Source organism: Manis javanica, chromosome 1 (assembly GCF_040802235.1).
Source record: "Manis javanica isolate MJ-LG chromosome 1, MJ_LKY, whole genome shotgun sequence".
Taxonomy (NCBI): Eukaryota; Metazoa; Chordata; class Mammalia; order Pholidota; family Manidae; genus Manis; species Manis javanica.
In genome coordinates, this window is record NC_133156.1 from 16,193,062 (window position 1) to 16,215,203 (window position 22,142).

A 22,142-nucleotide genomic window follows, 5' to 3' on the forward strand; every position below is an offset into this window, starting at 1 on the left:
CCCTCTGCAACCGGTCTGCTCCACCAGCCCCGGGGTCCCTAGGCTCCAACCGCCCTAATGAACAAACAGGTCATCCGACCTCTGTCATCCAGGCTCTTAAATACGATTAAATGTAATGTTATGTTTAGTAATTAAACATATATTTATTAATATATTAGCATGTATTCATATAATGAATACTAACTATTAGAAAGAAACCAATTTGGGTTTATAAGTTCAGCCCAGTTTGATTTTAAAAGTGCTCAGGACATTTGTCGTGTCTTTTACACACAAGTTCGGAGACTGAACAGTAACTGATCAGAAACTCTGAGGTAATGAATCAGACGACGAGGCAGGCATAGGACCCCGAAGGCAGGGAACCGCTCACACTTCACGGCAGGTGAAAAAGGAGAAAAAAGACATTGAATGGTGAGTGAAAGGCGAGGCTTCGGAATTGAGAGTGACCCCTGTGTTCCAGGCGAGCAGGTTGAAGCAGGAAGTTTTCTGTCTTATGCCACCTACTCGTTTCTCTCTCAAATCAGCTCAAAGGTAGACAAGCTAACATAGGAGGAAGGGGGTCAAGAGTACAGGTCAGGAAGCTGGGAAATTAGGGGAGCACGGTGTTGACCCCACCATGGACAGAAAGAGGCTCACCCCTCCTCTGTGCAGCTCTAACCATCTTTATTACCAGCAGCAAGCAGCTCACACGTTTGAGTCCCAAGCACTGGACAATCACTTTCTCCCATGTCCAGTCATTTAATCCTTGTAGTTCCCCTGTAAGATAGGAGCCGATAGGATCCCCATTCTACAGATGTGGGAACTGAATGGTGACTGGGGTCTGATGTCCCATCTGCTGCCCAGTTGTGGAAAACCATGCCAGCCTCTTGGCTGAGAAGGACGGCCCCACAGCCAGTTTAGACCAGGCAGAAGAGACGTCCCCACGCAGTGGAGCTGGTGAGGGAGACCTCCAACTCATCTGGAGGGGCTGCTCAGTCGGGCAGGCATTCCGTTGGGTGCGCATCTCCGTTTCGTAGAATCCGTGTAATATAAACAAATTCTATAGAAGTGAAGGGGGGAGCTTAAGTTTACTCCAAGTATGCTTGATTTTTGAACAGAAACTGTGAAATCCAGCTGTATGAACTCTCCAACATGGAGCCTTACTGTCCGATTGGCGGCCTGGAAGCTGTCCCTCTGAAACTGGACTGCAGGTAAGAACTGGGCCACGGCCAGGGAGGCCTCGTGGACGCCTCCCGTCTGAGCACCGGAAGCTTCCTGCTGGTCTCCTTGGGCAATCATGTCCAGCTGTGTCCGATCAGAGGATGTCGGGGCTCCCATACTGTGTCATCTCTGTGTCACACAGTGCAGTAGTGCCCAGAAAGGAATGACCTTCCTGCACCGTCGAGGAAAGTGAAGCCCAGAGAGGTGAGATGACTTTTAATCATGAGATTGATTGTGAATTCATCTAGGTTTTAGATGTGACTGGGTTAGTTTTCCTGAAACTCAGCTCTAAACAGGTCACTTTGCTTTTTAGTGGTGGCTAATCCCCTCCACAATAATATCCACCCTTTCCCACGCCTCTCTTTCCAGCCTTCATCCCCACAGAATCTTCAGGCCTCCCAAACACCACCCTCACTAAACAGAGATCCCTAACCCCTGGCCAGGCCACACCACCCCTGAGGCTGTACCATTCCCCGTCCATCCACCCCACCATGTCTGCTGAGCACCTACTATGTCCCCAGTGTCACTGCAAATGGGGGCACACACATGAATAAGACATGGTGTCCAGTGGCTCTCGCAGTGTTACTGGGGGGCTGGTTCCTGCTGACATCCTTCCATTCTTCACAGCCCCAGTGCTGTCTGCATGGAGTCCCTTGAATCTCCTTCATTCCTGGAAGCCGAAGTGCCCCTGGAATCTTGCACAGCCTTTGCTGTGACAGTCCTGCATGTCGCTCAGGGGCAGGTCCTGAGTAAGTGGCTGGTGGCACCACCGAGTCTAAGTCTTTGCAGTGTGCTCTCTGACACCACACCACCTGCGCATAGTAGGCTCTCAAGAAACGTTTGTTGAATGAGCAAGTGAGAAACCTCTTGATTAAGTGGGTAAAAGGAGGCTCCAGTTTTATTCTGCCTTTTCCTTCTCCCCCCCTTCCTTTTACTTCTCCTCTTTATAAGATGGAAGACGTGTAGCTTACTCAACAATTTCAGCAGAATGTCCTTCATTCAGTTCTCTTCTAGCCATTATCTTGTATACTGAAAAATAGAGAAAGTTGATGGACTTAGAAGAGAAGCAAACATGTCACCAAATGGGCTCCCACAGCACAAAGCAGGGGAGAGACAAGTAGACCAAAGCCCCTTCCCCGGTGATGTCCCTTCAGCCCGCAGCCCACTGAGGGGCGGCTCCTCTCCAGGCCACAGTGTCCACCTACGCTCTGAGGAGGGCCCAGGTGGCGCTGGGGCCTTCCTTGCACTAAGGGGGCCCTGGCACTTAGACTGGCCCCCTGAGGGCGGCGCATGATTGAGTTCTGGGACAATTTATTGCCTTTTACTTAAGGCATCTTCGCAGTTTCCTGATAACGACGCACTGAGTTATCACTGCTTTCAAGAAAGACCTCTTTAATGAAAACAGAAAAAGACACATGTCCTCCAGGAAGACTCATTCGTGCCCAGCAAAGGGAGTGCAGCTCAGCCCGCCAGTGCTTGCTCCTGCCCACCTCCCACCCCCCAGACTTGGCACCCAGCAGTGCAGCCAGGGAAGGCAGGGCAGGCCGATGGGCTCAGATCTCAGCGCCTTTACTCCTCTCTGGGATCCGGGCAAAGCCATGTCTTCATTCTCCACCTCGGGTGGCCCGCCCACAACTGGAGGTAAGACTTGCCTCACGGGTCCCTAGTGGAGATGAAATGCCTACCACAGATAAAGGCCCGAACACAGCGCCCACGGAGCGGCTGCTGCACACACTGAATTCCCTTCCTCCTCTGACCCCAGCATGCAGTGAGCAGCGGGACACTGCTTGGTGGCACTCAGGGCTTCTGTCCCTTCCGGGCTCTCTCAGACCCCTCCCATTCCACTGCCTCCCTGACTCTCTGGGACCAGCCTCTCTGGCCTCATTCAGCTCCTCAGACTCGCTCCGCCCTCTCCCATTTCAGGACCCGTGCACCTGCTGTTACCTCTGCCTGAACCACCACGCCCCCCTCCACACCCACCTTTCCCTTCCATTTTCAATCAGTCTCTCCCTCTCTGATGGCCGTTTCCTAATGGCCTTATCTATCTATGTCGCACTGACCCTGTTCATTTTCTTCATTGTGTGTGTCATGGGCTATGAGTATACATGGTCAATTCTGTCCATTACACTGGGCGGATGGGGCCACGTCTGTCTGTTCCCCACCGTAAACTGAAGACCTATCACAGGGCATGGCACATAATAGCTCCTCAATTTTTATAAAAAGTTTTTTTAAATGAATAAGCAATCAAAAACTGAGATGCTGATGTCCAGTCTCACAGGGTTCCTGGCAGTTTATCAGAAGTCTTGTGCCTCAGTTCCCTTGTCTGTAAAATTGGTAAATGAAAGTGGTGCCCACCTCACTGGGAGGATAGTATTTGTCAAGTTCTTGCCTGGCACACAGAAAGGGCCCTATAGATGCTGATTTCCATTATCATCATGACTGGATGAGCTCTTGACAGGGGAGGGCTGAATGGAGAATGCCCCAAATTAATAAAGGTTCTGGGGTCACTGCGATTCCCGGAAGTGACAAGTACCTTGTTCTGCCCCAGGACTCCTGGGACTTGTAACTGTGTATGTATATATGAGGTGGCTCTTCGCTATGGGGTAGGGATTCAGGACACAAAACACAGAGGACACCTAGCCTTCCGGGAGCACACGGTGGTGACTGTGAATGTTACTCTGCTTGCAGCCGTAGCAAAATGCCACAGACTGGATGGCTTCAACAGAAATTGATTTGCTCACAGTTCTGGAGGCTAGAAGTCCAAGGTCAATGTGCAGGGCCATTCTCTGCGTGGCTTGCAGGCAGCCACCTTCTCACTGTGTCCTCATGTGGCCTTTCGTTGGTGTGTAAGGAGACAGCTGTTGGTGTCTCTTCTTACAAAGACAGTAATCTAATCATGAAAACCCCACCCCCATGACCTCATCAACGCTAATTACTTCCCAAAGGCCCCATCTCCAAATACCACCTCACTGTGGGGTTGGGCTTCAATATGTGAATTTGGGTGGCAGGTACACAGGCATTCAGTCTATGCAGTGAATATTTACTGACATGGGTGGTGCACTCTATCCTTGTGGCCCCTCCCTTGATGGGGAGTTATCTGGGATAGAGCCGATGTTATTGGCCACATACCAGTCCCATCAACCAATGGGACTATCTGTGGATGATGTCATTTTCTGATGGCTTCTCCTCTGTTGGGTGCTGTCCCAAGGCACTAGGAGTGAGGTTCCAGATGCTTCTCTGCTCCTCTGATGTGGAGACTAGTTTTCTCTTTCATTCACCTTCTGATGTTTAGTTTCCAGACATATTCAACAGAAAACCAATTTGAAACTGCACTTCTAACCCATGGTAACCCCCACAGACTGGGCATGTGTGGGTAGGGCGGGGAGGCATGAGATGTCTAAAATCTCACGTGAGGATGGTTGACTTGGTTCCTTACAGATTTCTAGCCAAACCATTAGAGCATAAACTTTGCATTTTATCTCAATTTCATCTGACCGTCCCCTGTCACACCCAGAGCTAATCACTTAGAGCAATATTAGAACCAACATGGTATTTATACTTTCCTGGGAGAGTAGGGTTCTGGTAAGCACAGTGATAGCTAGTTACAGAGGCTGGATACTCCAGGGAGCATTAATCACCGTGTCTGAGTGCATTTGTGGGAGCACATTGTAAACTAATTGCCATGTATGGAGCTCACTCTATCATTACCTTCAATATACAATTTCACCTACAATACTTCTATTTTGATGCCTTCACACCACCATAGACACACTCTTAGGTATGGCTCAGCCTCAAATATGTTAGATATAAAAATACAAGAAGGCAGGAGAAATATTTTTGATGAGTGATAAATAAATGTATCTGCCTAATAGAATGCTTGGATCATAGAAGACATTCAAAAGCTATTTTTTGACTAAACAAATAAGCACATAAAAATAAGTATTTTTTATCCCAGTCTGATCTACTGTTAATTTGTCTGCTGACCTAGGGCAGACGTTGCCCTCTTTGAACATAAAATAAACTAACAATAACAGAAGAAGAAGGAGAAGAAGAAAAGCCACTTTACTATGGAATGTATGTTTCTCTATGGAAGAAAAACTTAAATTTTTAGAGTCTTCTGTTAAAACTGTCTATCAGTAAAAGACCAAATAGAAATTGGCTTTACTTCCTAAATTAGAGACATTCTTGTTACATGTAAAAAGGGTGTTTGTGCCTTGATACTACTTCCCCATGAAATGAGCTCTAAAGCATAGGTTTTTAAAAAACACTCCTTTCTCATGATGTTTGGACCCTAGTGGGGGAGGTAGATGAGCCAAGCAAACAACCTTTACAACATGAGAAGGAAATACTAGGCACAGATGTGCACTAGGTATGAAGGGGCCCAGGCAGGGGTCCCACCTCTTCAGACTGGGAAGTGATGGGGGCTGAGTGACAAAGGCTTCACAAGGAAGTGACTTTCGGGCTGGAGGACAAGCAGGCAGGGTTAGGCTCTACTACCTACTGTAGGCAGAAGGGACCATCCATCCATGAGACCAGGGTGAGCACAGGTGGGGAGAGGAATGGGAGCTGTTGAATCCTTTGGAGAAACTAACATACTCCAGAACGAACAACATCTTTAAAAGAAAGACAGACAAGAGATTTGCTAATGAGGGGTGATGTATGCCCTGATAAGGACTCTGTCTTGCATCCTAAACTTTATGTGGATTTTATTTATTTATTTTATTTATTTATTTATTTATTTTTTTGAGAGGGCATCTCTCATATTTATTGATCAAATGGTTGTTAACAACAATAAAATTCAGTATAGGGGGGTCCATGCTCAGTGTACAATCATTAATCCATCTCAAGCCTAATTCTCGTCAGTCTCCAATCTTCTGAAGCATAACAAACAAGTTCTTACATGGTGAACGAATTCTTGCACAGTGAATAAATTCTTACATGGTGAACAGTACAAGGGCAGTCATCACAGAAACTTTCGGTTTTGATCATGCATTATGACCTATAAACAATCAGGTCAAATGTGAATATTCGTTTGATTTTTGTACTTGATTTATATGTTGATCCCACATTTCTCCTATTATTATTATTATTTTTATTTTTAATAAAATGCTGAAGTGGTAGGTAGATGCAAGATAAAGGTAGAAAACATAGTTTAGTGCTGTAAGAGGGCAAATGTAGATGATCAGATGATCAGGTGTGTGCCTATGGACTAAGTATTAATCCAGGCTAGACAAGGGCAGCAAGACATGTGGATTTTATTTTATGTTAATAAACATTTAATACTTGACTTCTATTCTGTCTTAGACAAAGAAAGAGAACATTATGAACCAGCATTGTGTTTTCATTTTTATAGGTCCAAAATGGTCAAATAATGGCAATTTCTTATCATGAAACCTATTGTATATAAAATATACATGAGCTCACAAAAACAGAAGTTGGTTGGTTATAAATTGGGCCACAAGCAATGCATTAGCTCAAACATTTTTTGACCTTTTGTTTAATGCTGACATTGCTTGCCTGATTTAGAAAAGCTCTTTGGGGGTAATTTGGATGACAGCCTTAGGAAATTTGCATTATCTTTTGAAAATTTATTTTATTTTATTATTGCAAGAACACGTAACATGAAATCTACCCTTTTAATGAGTTTTCCAGGGTAGGACATGCTCCTGTTGTCTACGGGTGCAATGCTGGTCAGCAGGTCTCTAGAACTTACTCATCTGCTTCCCTGTTGATTAGCAAATTACCATTCCCCCCCCTTCCCAGCTCCCTGCAGCCACCATTCTACTCTTTAAATCTATGAATGTGACTATTTTAGGTACCTCACTTAAGTGGAATCGTGTATATTTGTCTTTCTCTGGCTTATTTCACCAAGTCTAAGGCTTTTGCAGCCTTAGCTTTTGGTGTCATACCTGTGGAATCATTGCCAAGACCAATGTCACCAAGTTTTTTTTCCTACATTTTATTCTAGGAGTTTTATAGTTTCAGGTCTCATGTCTAAGTCTTTATTCTATTTCAAGTTGATTTGCTTGTGATGTTAAGATAGGCGTTCCATTTTATTCTTTTACATATTCAGTTTTCCCAACACCATTGGTTGAAGAGACTGTCCCTTCCCCATTGTATATTCTTGGCACCCTTTTTGAAGAGGAGTTGCCCATATCTGCATGCATGTATGTGTGCAGGCTCTCTAGTCTGTTCATTGACTCAGTAAATACTATAGAAGGACCGCTGCGGACCAGATACTGTTCTGGATACAAGGAATCCTTCAACATACAAAACAAGTAAGATTTTCTGCCTTCAAGGACTGTTCGTTAGAGCGGGAGGGGGATTGACAAGAAATAATGAGTATTATAAATAGACAAATGATAGTGAAAAATACCATGGACAAAAAGAAAGTAATGCCAGCGATGTGGGTGGGGGGGAGGGGTGGAATGGGGGAAGGGCTGTCAGGTGCAGTGTTAAGTAGGTGGTTCGGGTAGGGCTCCTGTGAGAAGGTGACCTTCAAACTAAGATTCAAATGAAGCAAGGGACGGATCGAGGAAGCCAAAGAGCAGCCCAGACAGCAGAACAGCTGCAACAAAGGCCTGAAGTGGGACATGCATCCCCCACCCCACCCCACGCACTCAGAGCTCAGCGTCCTGTTCCCGGTGCTCCGCTGTGTACCCACAACACCGCTGCTGTCAGGCTTTGCAGCCTCACTGCTTCTCACTGGACCTAACGCAGTGACCTCCTAAGAAGCAAATCCCTTCTTCTGAGTCCTCATCATATCAAACTGTGACGTGAACCATGTCTCTTCCTGGGCTTTGGCGACAGTGCCATCTTCCTGAACCTCCTGCCCTAACAGCATCCCCTGCTCCCTTCTTGGTGCCTCTAACCTGCTGAGAGGCCCTGTGTGCTCCCCTTGGCCTGCTCCTTGTACTACTTTCCCTCTTGAAGCATTGTCTTTCCTGCTTATGGCACCGGCCATGATTTAAAACCTACTTCTTGACAAGGACCCTCTACATGCTAGATTCGAAGTGCTGCATTGCTGTGGGAATATCCTAAGGTCTTTGGAACTTAAAGTGTCAAAATACAACTCTGCCCCCTGCCCCACCGCACCCCCAAGTTCTGCGTCGTCGTTTCCTGTGTTTTCTGTCTTGATGACAGCCTCCTTCAAATTGCAAACCTTGAAATTCTCTACATTTGCTTCTCCAACTCACCTTCCACTTCTGGTTATGTCCGATTCTTGTCCCTTTCTCCCTCTTTTCTGTAGTCACTGCCCCGTGGTGGGTCCCCACAAGTTCTCCCATGTTCTAGTTGATTGGCTCACTCCCTCCAGTTGCTCCTCTGCAGCTTGGCCCACAAGCTCGGATTTGATTATACTCTGCTCACAGCCTCTAACAAATCAAATCTCACGGGTATTTGGCCACTATCTCAGTAGGTCAGGGCCTTTCTGGACAGCTCTCGTAGTCATGTGATCCTCCCTCCCTCCCTCCCAGCTTCCTTGAGGTACCACGGTTGTCAGCAACACTGTTGTTATTGGTTTTCATCCAAGTTGACATTAAGACATTGGCTGGCTCCCCCAAGACACAGTCCATCCCATAATAGCAACCCCCTTGATGCCCCACATGAGCCTGCTCACGTAACAACAGAATCCCAGCTAGCCTTCCATGCCTTGGTATAACCAATTTAGTTAAGATCAAACAAGCACTGGGTAAAAATGGCCTGCATTTTTCCCTTAGCTGAGTTATGAATTGATGATCCGTTTGCTTTATTTCTGGAAGGCTAGAGGAGAAAAGTCAGCAACTGGAAACACGTCCAGCGTGATCTGTTATCTGACTGGTCTTCCTCTATTTTGCCGCCTAAAAAAAGGCCCTGATTGGCTCCTTGTGATCAGCTGACATTGGTCTCAATCTCCCATATCACCTTTCTGAACTGGGAGTCCGAGATTCTCTGCGTTTTGAAGGGGAAAACTAGGTGATTGGTTCAGTACTTTATCCTACTGCGTTCCGGAGAGAAAACGATGGAGATGGTGAGAGCATTTCAATGTAGAATGCCAAAACTTGTCCAGAATTGACTCGCTTAACAAAATGCTTTGAGGTTTAGGAAAGTTCAAAGAAACGAAATCTGGAGCCAGTGCAGACACTGCCGGGTACTTTCCGCTACCGGGCTCCTGTGTTCTTGCAGCGGCCCAGACTGCTGAGCTTGCCCTGGGTCTGGGGCTCTGCCCTAAGCCCTGTATGAAAGCTTCAGGTTATTGGATGTGAGAAAATCTCCCGTGAGTCCCTGAGCCGCAGCTGGCTGGATAAAACTCCTCTTTGTTACCCCTACCTCCCAAGTGGGATGAGAGACTTTGCTTCCTCTACTGAGTTTAAAGTACAGGTTAGATAGATTTCTGAAGGAGGCAGGAAATGATCAGTCCAAAATCAGACCTCTTTGCCTCTTAAAAAGGAATCAAAGATAGCTTCTCTGAAAATCTCGCTCCTTCTAGATGATCGCCCCCACGTAGTGCCACTAGTGTGGCACAGTGAAATGTTTTAGCTGCACGAATTCCAGGAATCTGGTCTCTTGCCAGAGCTGCAGAATGCTATGAATAATTTCTGGGCTCTGGTTCTTGGGATGGATGTGTTTCTGGGATCTTTTTGGCAGAAATAGGTCTGGAGTCTCTCTCGCTTAGAGAAGTTAGTGATTTCAGGCTCTGGGGCAGCCTCGAGGGCTCCTTTCCGAGGAAGCAGCAGCAGAGCCGAGGTTGTCACGTAAGGCAACTCTTTCCATTTTGCAACAGTCTTGTTGTAAGAAAAATATGCCAATATCCAGGGGCAAAGATTTGTGAAAGATAAGCCAGGGACGCGATCACGCATGTTTCTCCTTATTTTAATGTCCTTAGAATGACGTGGTAAGTGTGAATCTCAGTCTGTAACTTTGGATGTGCAGGAGATATGTTACTTGATTTTCCAAAACTGGAGATCAGTTCTATTTTGAGCTCCCACCACCTATCGATCTGCCACTTCAGGGTTTCCCCCACTGACACCACCGTGGCACAGTTTGGGAACCCACTGGTGGGAAGCTGTCAGCAAGGCCCCTTCAGGCCCCGTGGCGCCTGCCGTCTGCACAAGGCTGCCAGTGGCACCGGCCACTGAAGCTCCACTCGGCCCTCTCTCATGTCTCCTGCCGAACCACTGCTCCCGGACAGCCCTTCTCGGAGGCTGGGCCTCGACACCCACTTCTGGGGCCCAACCCACTCTTTGTCCGCATCCCTGTGGTCCTCTTCCTTTTCCTCCTCCTCCCCCAGCCTAGGGGGGCTCTCTTCCGGTTTGGGAGGAAATCCTCCTCCCTTTATGCATCCTCCACGCCACTCTATCCATACTCCACCCCTCCTGCTTGCTCACTCTGCTCCAGGCCACCAGATCCTTGCTCACCCTCCAAGCACAGTTGCACCTCAGGGACTTTGCATGCACCTCTGTCTCCTCTGTGTCCCTCCCTTCTGACATCGCGTGGCTCAATACATTGTCTCCTGCTCAGTGAGGCCTTTCTGACCCCCCTACATGAAATGTACTCTCCACCTCACCCTGCCCCCCAGGATCCTTGCTACCCATAACCTGCTTTATTTATCTCCAAAGCAATTATTGCCATCTGACATATATTTATTTGGTTGTTTATTATCTGCCCCCCATTAGAATATAAGCTCCATGAAGGCAAGATTCTATCTCCTATATCCCATCAGCCTGAGCACATGGCATATATTTGCTAAATATTTAAAGAGTGAAAGAATGAATGGATTGGCAGCATGTGTGGACTGTAGCGGATGCTATGCTAGACACCAACATTCATTCAACTGGGGGGCACAGGAGGCGAGGGCACTGCCTGAGTTTGGCTGGGTGGGGACAGGTTTAGAATTCAAGAAGGCCACACACAGTGGAGTGCACATAGTGGGAGCACTGGGTCCAAGAGGGAGCCCTGTGGCCTCTGGGACAGGCTGTGCCATTGGCTGAGGCTGGTCATGGCATGAGGCTGGGAGGCCGAGCAGCCAAGGGTGAGCAAGGGCCCCTGGGAAGCCTGGGTGCAGAGGGAGGGCTGGACACTCTGCATCCAGCTGGCCTGCCTGCCGACCCACCGCCTGAGGATGAGTGTGGACGCCGGTCACAGAGAACTCCAGCAGGGAAGCTTTCTGAGTAAGTCCCTCCCTCCACTGTGTGCCAGGCACTGTTTGGGGAGCGAGGAAAATACAGCAGTGAAGGGAATGGAGCATGTGTTCCCAGGGAACCTCCATGAGACAGGCAATAGGCAAAATCAGCAGGTTGGAGAGTAAGGGCAAAGGAGGTCAAGTAGAGTACAGATGGGACCGGGAAGCCTGTGGGCACGGGTCAGGGCAGAGCTCTCCGCGCATCCCTGCGATGGGGACTCGAAGGAAGAATGTGAGCCACAGAGCGTCCAGACAAGGCTGTGAGCTGGGCATGCCTGGCGTGTGCAGGCAGCTTGGTGTGGGCAGTCTGGCAGGGTATGAGTGCTTCAACCACAAAGATCAGCGTAGCTCATTATGGGCCCGACAGTGTTCTTGGCTCTGGGGATATGTCAGCAAATAAAATAGACAAGCAGCCCTGCCCTGGGGGAGCCTGGTATCTAGACAGTAAACAACTAATGTGCTATATGATTACGTGGGATGTTAGAAAGTGATACATGAAGAAACAAGATACCAGGAATAGGCTTCCAAAATGTGAGGTGGTCAGTGTGTGTTAGCAGGAGTCGAGTCACCAGCATAAAGAGGTAGGGATAAAGTGAGGCTGTGAGGCTGATGGACACACTGGCCAGTGGCACACGGACAGGCAGCAAGGGCTGAGTCCTGGGCGCTCGAGCCCGGGGTGACTCGGGTCATCCACAGCTGCAGAAAGATGAGGGCGCAGAATCGCCGTTGCAGAATTTCCACTGGAGGTCACTGCAGTTTTGTGCAAGGTGGGGCCAACGGCTGATGGGAATGCTTTCATGTGGGAATAGGAGGACAGAGATGAAGGCAACACTATGAACCCCTCCCTCAAGTAACTTCCCTAGAGGGAAGGAGAAAAATGAGGTGGAAGTTGGAGAGGCAGGAAGATCCAGACGAGTCTTTTTTACTTTCCCTAATGAGAGAACCAAGAGCATGTTTGTGTGCCGACTGGAATGATGGAGAATACTGATGATGGAGGAGAAAAAAGGGAGGAATAATGAAGAACAGCCTCGGGTAGGCAAGAGGGGACAAGATCCCATGCACACATGGAGGGCTGGTCTCCGTGAGGAGGGGGACCCAAGAGAAGACTGAGTGGGGGTCCAGGCCCAGGACATCTGGGCGTGAGCGTATGTGGTGGGATATGGTCTCTTTTGAGGGCTTCCATTTTCTTGGTGAATCAGGAAGCAAGGTCTTTTCTGAGATGGGACTTGGGAAGGAGGCACTGGAGATTTTCAGAGAAAGGAGGAAGTGTAAAATGATCCCGTGAGGAGAGGCTGCCGGGAAGCACTGAGAACTGTCTGTGGTTTGTGGTCCTGGGTCTGAAGTCAGACCGCTCAGCACACTTGTGTGGTTTGTGTCCGGCCTCATTTCCTGTCGGTCAGGCATGGGGGAGGTGGAGAATCAGGTCACACCAGGGGCGTGCTTTTGCCAAAAAAGACAGCAATAAAAGAAAGTTGTGGGTACATGCGAGGAGGTGGTTATGAGTGATCATGGAACATAGCCAGATATGAAGGGAGATGAGACACAAGGGTCAGGGACGTGCATGTATGTTAGGATCAATGGATTGGAAGTCCCAGAGCAGAGCTGGTGCTAGTGGGAGTAAACTGGGGAGACTGGAGGGGAGGTTTGAAGTTGAGGTTCTGGGGTAGGGGGGGTGTGAGTTATTACCAATGACAAAATTAAGGGTGTGACCACGGCAACGAGTGGCTGAGATATAGTAGAAGATAACGCTATTGAAAGGTAGGTGGTCAAGGAAGTGTAAAACTAGTAGACTGGACAGATTATTTATGATTGATATTTAAATCTCAAGAATTATGAGAAGAGTTGTTTTGGGGAGAATGACAGTGTGCAAGGAGCTAAATTCTGTATTTTAAAATCTTCTAAAAAATAAGAGCCATAGAGAAAATTTTTTTGATCCAAACAAGTCTTTTTGAGAGCTTAGTGGAGAGCCTTAGATCTTCATCTTCTTAAAGGACATGCATGATTTTTTTTTTTTTGTAATTTACTCAACTAGCCAATCATTCTTAGCTAGTGTTTCCAACATTGTACAGCAGCTGAACTCGTCTTTGCCAGGAAAAGTGATGTCAAACCTTTGCAGGTTGGTGTGGTTGTTTAACAGGAATACCTGGGCCAAGGGAATGTGACTCTCAGCTACCCATCTCACTTCTCTGTCTGAGCAAGAAAGTGACTGTAAATAATTGAATATTCCCAGAAATAACCCTAACAAGAAGGGTGTGAGATCTAGCTAGAGAGATGACAACCTATCTAAAAAATGTAAAAGAAAGCCTACGTAAATGGGAAGCAGCTATGTTCTTGGATGGAAAAATTCAATATTGTGGAGATGTCACCTCTGCTCAAATTAAATGTCAAATTCAATGGCATTCCAAATAAAATATCTACGAGATTGTTTTGGAACTCAACAGTTGACTCTAAAGTTCATCTGGAAAAGTAAATATATGAAAATGGCCAAGAAAATGTTGAAAAGGAATAATGAGGAAGGATGAACTGCCAGCTATCAAAGCTGCTCCTAACTTATAGTGAGTGAAAGAGGTAAGATACTGGCCCAAAGTAGAGCCAAACAGATTGATGACAGACCCGTGTATATATGGAAAGTACTATTTGATAAAACAAACATTGCAAATTACTGGGTAACAGGCTAACAAATAAGTGATGGCTATTTATTTAGGGGGAAAAAACTAAGATCTTCTATCACAGTATACTTGAAAAGCAAATTCCAGGTGAAGATTTAGAGAATTTTTAAGTAGAAACTTGAAGGAAATGTAAGAGACCATCTTCATAGCAGCAAGGGTGAAAAAGGTCTTTTCCAAAAGAAGGGCTCGAAAGTGAGAAGTCAAGAAAAGATGGACAAACAGATGTGACAACAAAATTTGAGGAATATTTCTGGGCAGTAAAAGATTAGAGAGTAAGAACTTACAGGAGAAACCAAAATGTGTTTATTTGTGTTTTCGTTTATTAACAACCCCACTGTCTGAAGGAGGAATTGGGGCCACTTAACAGCAATGAAATAGAATAGAATAAAAGATAATACAGATGCACACGTATGCATGGGGTGATGGCAAAAAATATATATAGGAAAATGAAGGCAATGAACAAAACATACTCCATAACACCCTAAACAATTTTTAGAAACAAATAGCATATTTCTCTTTGAGCTTCCCAGAAGCCACGAAAAAGGCACAGCAACCATTAGTGGCTTTTGGTGTCTGGAAGATAACAATTAAGGTGCTTAAGAGACATACAGATTTTTGGTACTGACACAGGAAAGAAATGTCTCTAGTGTGTCCCTTCTGTCTTTGGAATAAATAAATCTAATATAAACTGATGAATTATTCGTCAAATCTAACACAGCCGCAGAAGGTCACGCAAGCTTTGTCATGGTAATGCTGATATCCCCCAGATATTGGCAGGGTCTCCACCTCTCACATCCCCTCAGCCCTTTCACTGCTTTTGACAAGAAATGCAACCACACCCAGCACTGTGTGATTTTTGTAGACATTACTGAAGATTAGTGGGGCCCCTGGGAAAGGTGCCATAGGCAGGTCTTGCCACCTGGCTGCCCACCCTTCCTACCCACTCTCCCTACTCTTTCCCAGCCTCTTCATCCCTTCTCCCTCCAGCCCCACCCATGCTTATGCCTTACTCCATCCGGGCAGTTGTTTCCCCTCCCTCAGGTCCTGGCACCAGCCGGTGGTCACCCAAACGCTTGGAGTCAGCCATCTACCCAACGCAGGCTGTTGCCACCATTTCCCCATAAAAACCTGGCCTCTCTGTAAGAGGAATGCCCTCACTGTCCATCTCACACATTAGGGTTGGGGAGCTCAGTGCCCCTTCCTGGGTCCCCCCAAATCCCTTCTGATGGGAGAGACCCCTGGCCGTGTCGGAAAAGTGCCTGCTCCTCCTTCCAGGCCAGCAACATGCTTTGGCGTCTGTTCACAGAGCATTCATCAGCCAAAGCATCTCCTTGATTCTCTCTCAGCTCCGGCACCAGCTTCATAAATAGATTTCTTATTTTAATTATGAACCTGCACCGTGCAAGTACGCGATTAAGTGAAGAGAATCCGAAATCACTTCTGATGTTGGGGAAGTAAACAAGCGGCTGTCTCCAAAACCGTTCTACAAATAGAACACAAACAGAACATAAAGGACACTTGTCAGATTTCCCCCCGAACTTGTTCTTGATATCTGACGCTGTTTTCTGTTTGCATTCTTTGCTCCAGTTACGAGGATCCTGAGAAGTGCCTGCTTCTCTGTGGCGACGACCAGGTAGGTGTGGAGGTGAGAGGAGAGCAATAGGCCCGGATTCAGGGGGGACAAGAACACTGTCTGCTCTCCTTTCCGAGAGAAGCAAGGGCAGGGAAGAGGAGGGGAGCGTCTGTGTCTCAAAGCTGAGACAGAATGAGAAAAACAAGAGGAGATGCAATATTATGTCAAATAAATAAGATACGAAGAGGTAACGTGTGGAGCGCTCACTCGCACACGAGGTGCTCCGGTCAGGGCTTTCCAGTTCTCCTAATGCCTTCACGAGCTGATATTATTATTGCCATCTGTGAAAATGGCGAAACTGAGGCACAGAGCAGTAACACAATATTTAAGGTTATAATGCTGCTAGGCGACAAAGCTGGATTTGAATCCAAGCAGTTTGATCTGAGTCTGTGCATTTAACGACTAGGTTTACTGACTCTCAAGTAGAACCCAAGGGATGCTCCTGCCACATGTATGAAGAAGCCGGGCCGAGAAGGAAGGACTCGCTCTGAATCCACGGAAGTCGGAGCCCAAGGGTGATGGCACAGCTGGTTTGCCTCCCAGGAGGCAGGGAGGCTCTTGCTGATCAGGGCCAGGAGGAGAGGCCCCGCAAGGGAGGAGTCCCTTCACTGTATTTTGTTTCTCAATTAGAAATCAGGCTTAGATGCAATTTCCTGTGGGAGAGGACACCTAGCGATGCAGACGTAGAACATGTTGGAACGGGACTTAGGCAAAGGTCAGGAAGGCCCCAGATTCTTGAATTAAGGGGTGGGCTGGAGGGAGAAGGAAGGTGGGACCATGCCAGACATGGAAATCCAACTGGTTCCAACTTCTGATTTTGCTCAGGAGTTGCCTATCTCTGTACTTGGCCGGAACCCTTTTAAGGCAGAGTTTTTCAAAAATGAGGAGCAGGAGAGAACAGATGGACACTTGCACAGGGACCTACTGCCCTGAGGCCCACAGGGCGGGGTCAGGGAACGATCCATACATCGCCCAACTCAAGGAGACGCCATTCACACAGACTGCGACCTGAATGGTTTCCTCAACTGTGTGCTACACAGCTTGCAGGCCTGAAATGCCCCAAATGGACGCTGGCACGGGGATGGGATGGGAAGAAGCCCCTCCCCCATCCCTGCCCGTGGTCACCAGCCCCAGGGGACCAGTAAATCGGGCTCCCTGGCTGTGTCTGTCCCCGTTACTGCAATCCTGGGTGCGGTCCAGCAGAAGCCAGCACAGATCCAAGCAACACTGCCTGTTCATTCTAATGCAAGTTCATTGGTAAAAATGCAAATTATTCATTTCACTTCATCCTTCTGACAGACTGTGCTGGTAGCAATGACTGGCTGCTCCCTGCACCTGTCATCGCTGCGGCATTGCTCAGTTTGTGTAAAAGGCCTGCCACCCTTCAGGTGTATATATAGCAACCGTCATCAAAGCCCTGGTGGAAACCCGATCGCTCACTGCCCCCTAGTGGATTAGATGTGAATGGGCCAGTGTTCTGTGTGCCTTTGGTTTAGGTTCTAAGCAAAGCAGTCCTGCATTTTATTTCAGGAACAATTTGCCGAGTCTGCCGTTATAATCCTTATTGCTAGTGCCTATGGTTCTTAATTAACAGCACTTTCATAAGAAAAGACGTCAATCATGGGTGACTCTGCGGAGCTGTATTTGAGCGTTAAAAAGTCAGGATATCTTCAAACAGTATTGGAATCGTCATTCGAGGCTGGTTTTAGGAAATCAAATTTTCTTTAGGTTGGAAATAGGCTCAAAGTGAATGTAGCATTCAAAGGCTTATGTTGCCATCTAGCAAAGACAAGAGTTGTGCCTGAGAGAGAAATTGTGTAAGTTTGTTCGTAAGGCACAAGCACCGGCCCTGCCTGTCTTGGCATCTGACATCACCGCATCATCCTCAGCAGCCTTCAAGAGCATCACGATTTGCACGCCTCTTCCTAGTCATATATCCCTGAAACTGGGGCCCCAGCCACACACAAGATAAAAGAAGCTACATTTGCAGTGTCCTTACAAAGGCCAGGGGACCTTGGTTCATGACTGGCATATCACAAAAGCTGCTGTGATAAGTGACAGTCCTCGGACTTCTTTAGATTGTTGCTTCTGGTCATACACTTAATGATCATTTGATAGTATTTGTCGATGTTACGTTTAACCTACTAAGAAACCTGTTTCTTAACAAGGTTAATAATTTATATATTTTCAGAGCTATTTCCTCATTGCAAGAACTTAAACAGATTTGTAACTATCTCAGATTTCAGTGACTTCATTGCTCTGAGTTTTTGGTATATCTACTACTAGAACATGCTAGATACTAGAATAATTCCCTTTGCATAGCTGGGCACTTGCCATTAAGACCTCCATCAATAAAGTCTAGGCCAACCATGCCCAATGGCATCCCTTGAATGTATACATTAGCTTCTCACCTATGCTTCTAGAAGGATACTAGTTATTAGAGAATTGAAAAAATAGTCCCTCAGATCATTTCCTCTGCTTCGTGGTACAGATGAGAAACTGCTTCAGATGGTTCCAGAAGAAGTGGTATCTGGGTGAGACTAGCAGGGGGAGAATGCTGTATTCCCCTCTAGGACAGCCTGTTCCTTTAATTCATCTATTTCAGGCTCACTTTAGGGTAGACGTAGTCCTGATGATAGGAAACTTCCAAGAGAGGAAAATATTGGTGAGAAAGCTTTGCACAGAGCAGAACTCAAATTTTTCCATCCTGTGTAGATCACAAGTGGCTGTAAGTGAAGGGCTTCAGAGTCCTTTGTAAGTAAGCTGTAGTTTTCCCCAGAATGTCACAGGAAGTGCTGCTGGTGATTCATCAGGTTAAACTCTTCCTCTTGAATCAGAAATAAACGGGAGCTGCTGTCCAGTGCAGAGCCCCAGAGGGTTCTGGGTGGGGTGGAGCAGGTTTGTTTGGTGGCTGGTCAGAACGTTCCTGCCAGGGAACGCGAATGGCTTGCTGAAGAACACAGTGGAACTCTCACCCGTGGAAACTTTCAATGCAATAATAAAAGTTAAACAAGCATGGGTAACTTACCAGAGAGAAATATGTCAATAGAGCTGCCTTCTGTAGGTCCCCATTACAGCCTAATGAAGTCCTGTGACTGCCTACTTTATTGAAGTTGGGCATGATGCCCATCTAATGGCTCTGTTTTACTTGACGTAGTTCAAATCAGTCAACCAACATGTGTCATGGACCCAGAGGCCCCAGAACTGAGCGGTCATCTGGTCTACCTCCTAGCCAGTTCAGCCAGCGTCTCTGAAATACCATCTCTAAACAGGTGCTTAAGTCAAGATTGAATAAGTGCTAGAAGCAGGGAGAAGGGAAAGCAGAATGGGGTTGTGTAAAAACTAGGAATACTCTTTCATCTACCCTGGGAATTTTACAGGCTAACTAGAAAAATCAAGATACAGCACATGTGAAATGATTTCAAACTGCACATAAAGAAAGCATACAGAATGCAACTGATATTTCTGTTTTCTAACCTTGTATTAATGTTTCCTCCTACTAAGATCACCCACCTCCATGCACCTGATAGGTGGGTGACGTGATTCAGTAGGCAGACCCGCACAGAGAGAGCCCCCGTTCCGAGCTGGCCATCATTCAGTGGAGATGCTGGCTTTCCTTGAGGCTTCGCGCACACCATGCTGCCGCATCCTCTCCAGCTGATGTCAGGCCAAGCTGCCTCATTGGCAATACTGAGCATGTTTTATGTAAGAATTTCAGAGCTGCGGCGGCGGCGCCTGCTGCAGTGGCTAAAACCTGGCCTTTCATGTCTCAGTCTAGACAGATGCATGACTGAATAAAGGATATTCATCCCAGCTCCGTGTCACACTGGCCGTCTGGAAAGTAGCCAACCACTCATTTAGCAAATTGCTCTGTTTAAATGCAGCCGCTGTGTCTCAGCATTTACGCTACCAAGACAGATCGCATGATTTTTCTTCCTTCATTTATCTAAGCCATTCCTCTCAATCTGCCTAGGAACTTAAAAAGGCTGTTAACGTACGACAAGGCACTTGACCTGCATGATTTCTAAGCCAAGAAGGAGCGTGCGTCTCGTGCCGGGTCGTCCTTCCCTCAACAGCAAGGGCACCTTGCCTGCGCTTTCTGTCTTAATGAACGATGCCTGTATTAAGAACCCCATTAAGCTCCACAGCTATCTGACACTGTAAATATTACCCTTTGGAAATGCATCCAGAGGCCCGAAGCGGGCAGCTGGCCTGGTAGCCAGGGCTTGTCCTGGCAGCCAGGAGGTGGCCTCAGGCCTCACATCTCTGCGGGCGGAAGGGTGTTGTTTGGCAGCTTGGAGAGATGGATCCCGCTTGTTAGCAAATAATGTCAACAAAGCCCCTGAGATGATTTGAATAAGAGGTGGGAGCAAAATGACTTCAGACTAGCAATGAGCTCTCAAGTTTTTTTACCTTGGTTTTCTTTTATTTTTGCAAAGAAAATGGGAAAAGGGAGACCCCAGAAGCTCAGCAGTTCATTGTCAGGATGTGGCTGGTCACTTTGGCCTGGGGCTGATTATTATCTGTTACTTATCAGGCGAATAATCCTGATGCGACCACTGGCTTCATCAAGTTCTTAGCTCAGTTGAGGTCTGGAAGCCTGAAGCCTAAATAACAGTGTGTTTATTAATTAATGTCACATCTCAGCCCTTAGCTAGGCCCATTGGAAAAGGAACAAAATAGTACAACAAATGATCTGTGCCACTAAATCCTTGGGAGACACAAAGAAACAAATATGGTATTTAGCACAATGTGGTTGTGAGGCATGTGAGATTGAATCAATCCTTGTACATCGTAAGTACTCTGCAAACCCTACTGATAGCTGAAGAATGCACGATCTCGACTATAAATCCTAGAGGAACTCAGAGCAAATAAAGAACATTTGGGACTGGGGAGAGCAAGGCAAGCTTTATGGATTAGCTAGATCCTGAAGAAATATCAACTCCAGCTAAGGAAAGGGTATCTGATGAAGGGAATGATGGGAGGCAGACAGACGGGTGGGCAGCGTAGGGGCAGAGCAGCCAGGGAGCCTGGAGGCTAGAGCTTCTATTTTAAGGGTAGGGGTGGAAATGTTGAATGAATGAAGGGCCCCACTGATGGAGGACCTTGAGAACCAGCTGGAGGGTTTTAACCTAATCTCACTGGTAACTGGGGGCCATTGTGATTTCCTTAGCAGGAAAGCCGCAGACTGAGAGCTTGGGTCACAAAGACTTTCCTGGTGCCAGTGAACAGGGCGGGTGGCTGGGGAAGTTCCAGGCTGGGAGGTGGGGTCTGTGACCCAGCAGTACTCCAGGCCTCAGGGATGGGGGTCCTGGGTTGGATGGGATAGAGTGAAGGGGGTGTTTCCTTCCCACCAGACAAACCCCCAATGCCAGTGCGAGGTAAACATCAGGTGGGAGGGAGAAGGAGAGGACAAGGACACAGGTTTTACAGAGCACCCCCTCCATGCCAGGCCTTCTCCACTAGTCTCATTCTATCCGGCTCCCAGTGAAGGCCCCTAGGATGCCAAGGGAACAGCTGGTCCTCTAAGCTGATGGAGCCGCTCAGAGGGGCAGCTGTGTTCTGGCAAGTGAGCTAATAGGTTGGGTGTCGGGTATGTTGCAAGTGAGGTGACTTTAGAGAAAGGGGGTGACTAAGGCTCTGCAGTTTGTTGTCAGATGTCACCGGTCACTCTGACCTGGTACTGATTATTATGTTATTTATCTGGGACATCCTCCGTGTGCACAGGCCCTGTGGGAAGCTGCAGGCCCAGCTGGGGATTCAGGGTAGAGATTAGACCTGAAGGCCGCTGGCTCTGCAAGACAGCTCAGCTGTGATAGTCGAGGAGCCTTGTAAGAGAGCATCAGAAGGGAAGGGCAGGGGGCTGAGACCCCGACCTTGGAGGTACGAGGAAGGAGGGGCGTCCAGGAGGAAACAGCTGAGGAGTGGCTGAACATCCAGGGAGCTCCAGGAAGATAAAGGACCGAGAAAATTCCATTTGATTTATTAGAAATGGAGCCAGTGGTGAGAAAAATGTCAGCAGAGGACCGGGAAGACAAGCCAGGTTGCAGGGCTGGCGGGGGGGGCTTGCAGAGCGAGAAGTGACATGCGAACTAGGAGAGATGTGGAGAGAGGGGAGCGGCGTGTGACACCGTCTTCAAAGAACATGAGTTTCTAAATGGTACTATAATTGCTTGAAAAAGCGGCAGAGCCTGATGACGCTAATGTAATCCTCATTAACGGGCTAGGCACTGGAAAAATCTCACATAAGACACATGATTCTGAATTTTTGGTGTATGTTGTACTAAGGTTAAAAATAAAACAGCACAGTGTGATTCCATCTAGATCCAGACTGAGAAAATATTACAGACGATGAAGTCCACGTGCTGTGACCCCCCACTGAGACCATCACCCATTCCAGCGCCAAGCCACCTGAGCTCAGAGAACACAGGAAATGTAGCTAGTCCAGCGTTTATGCCCCGTTGGCTCCTGTACCTTGAGCACA

At 47.3% G+C, this 22,142-nt stretch overlaps 1 long non-coding RNA gene across 1 annotated transcript; it reads left to right on the forward strand.

Moving 5' to 3' along the window:
• Positions 1–1,017: 1,017 nt before the first annotated feature.
• Positions 1,018–22,142, forward strand: LOC118969484 (uncharacterized). The gene is made up of 3 exons (XR_012127873.1): positions 1,018–1,187; positions 15,613–15,658; positions 21,983–22,142. It is a non-coding gene; the product is annotated as an uncharacterized lncRNA (long non-coding RNA).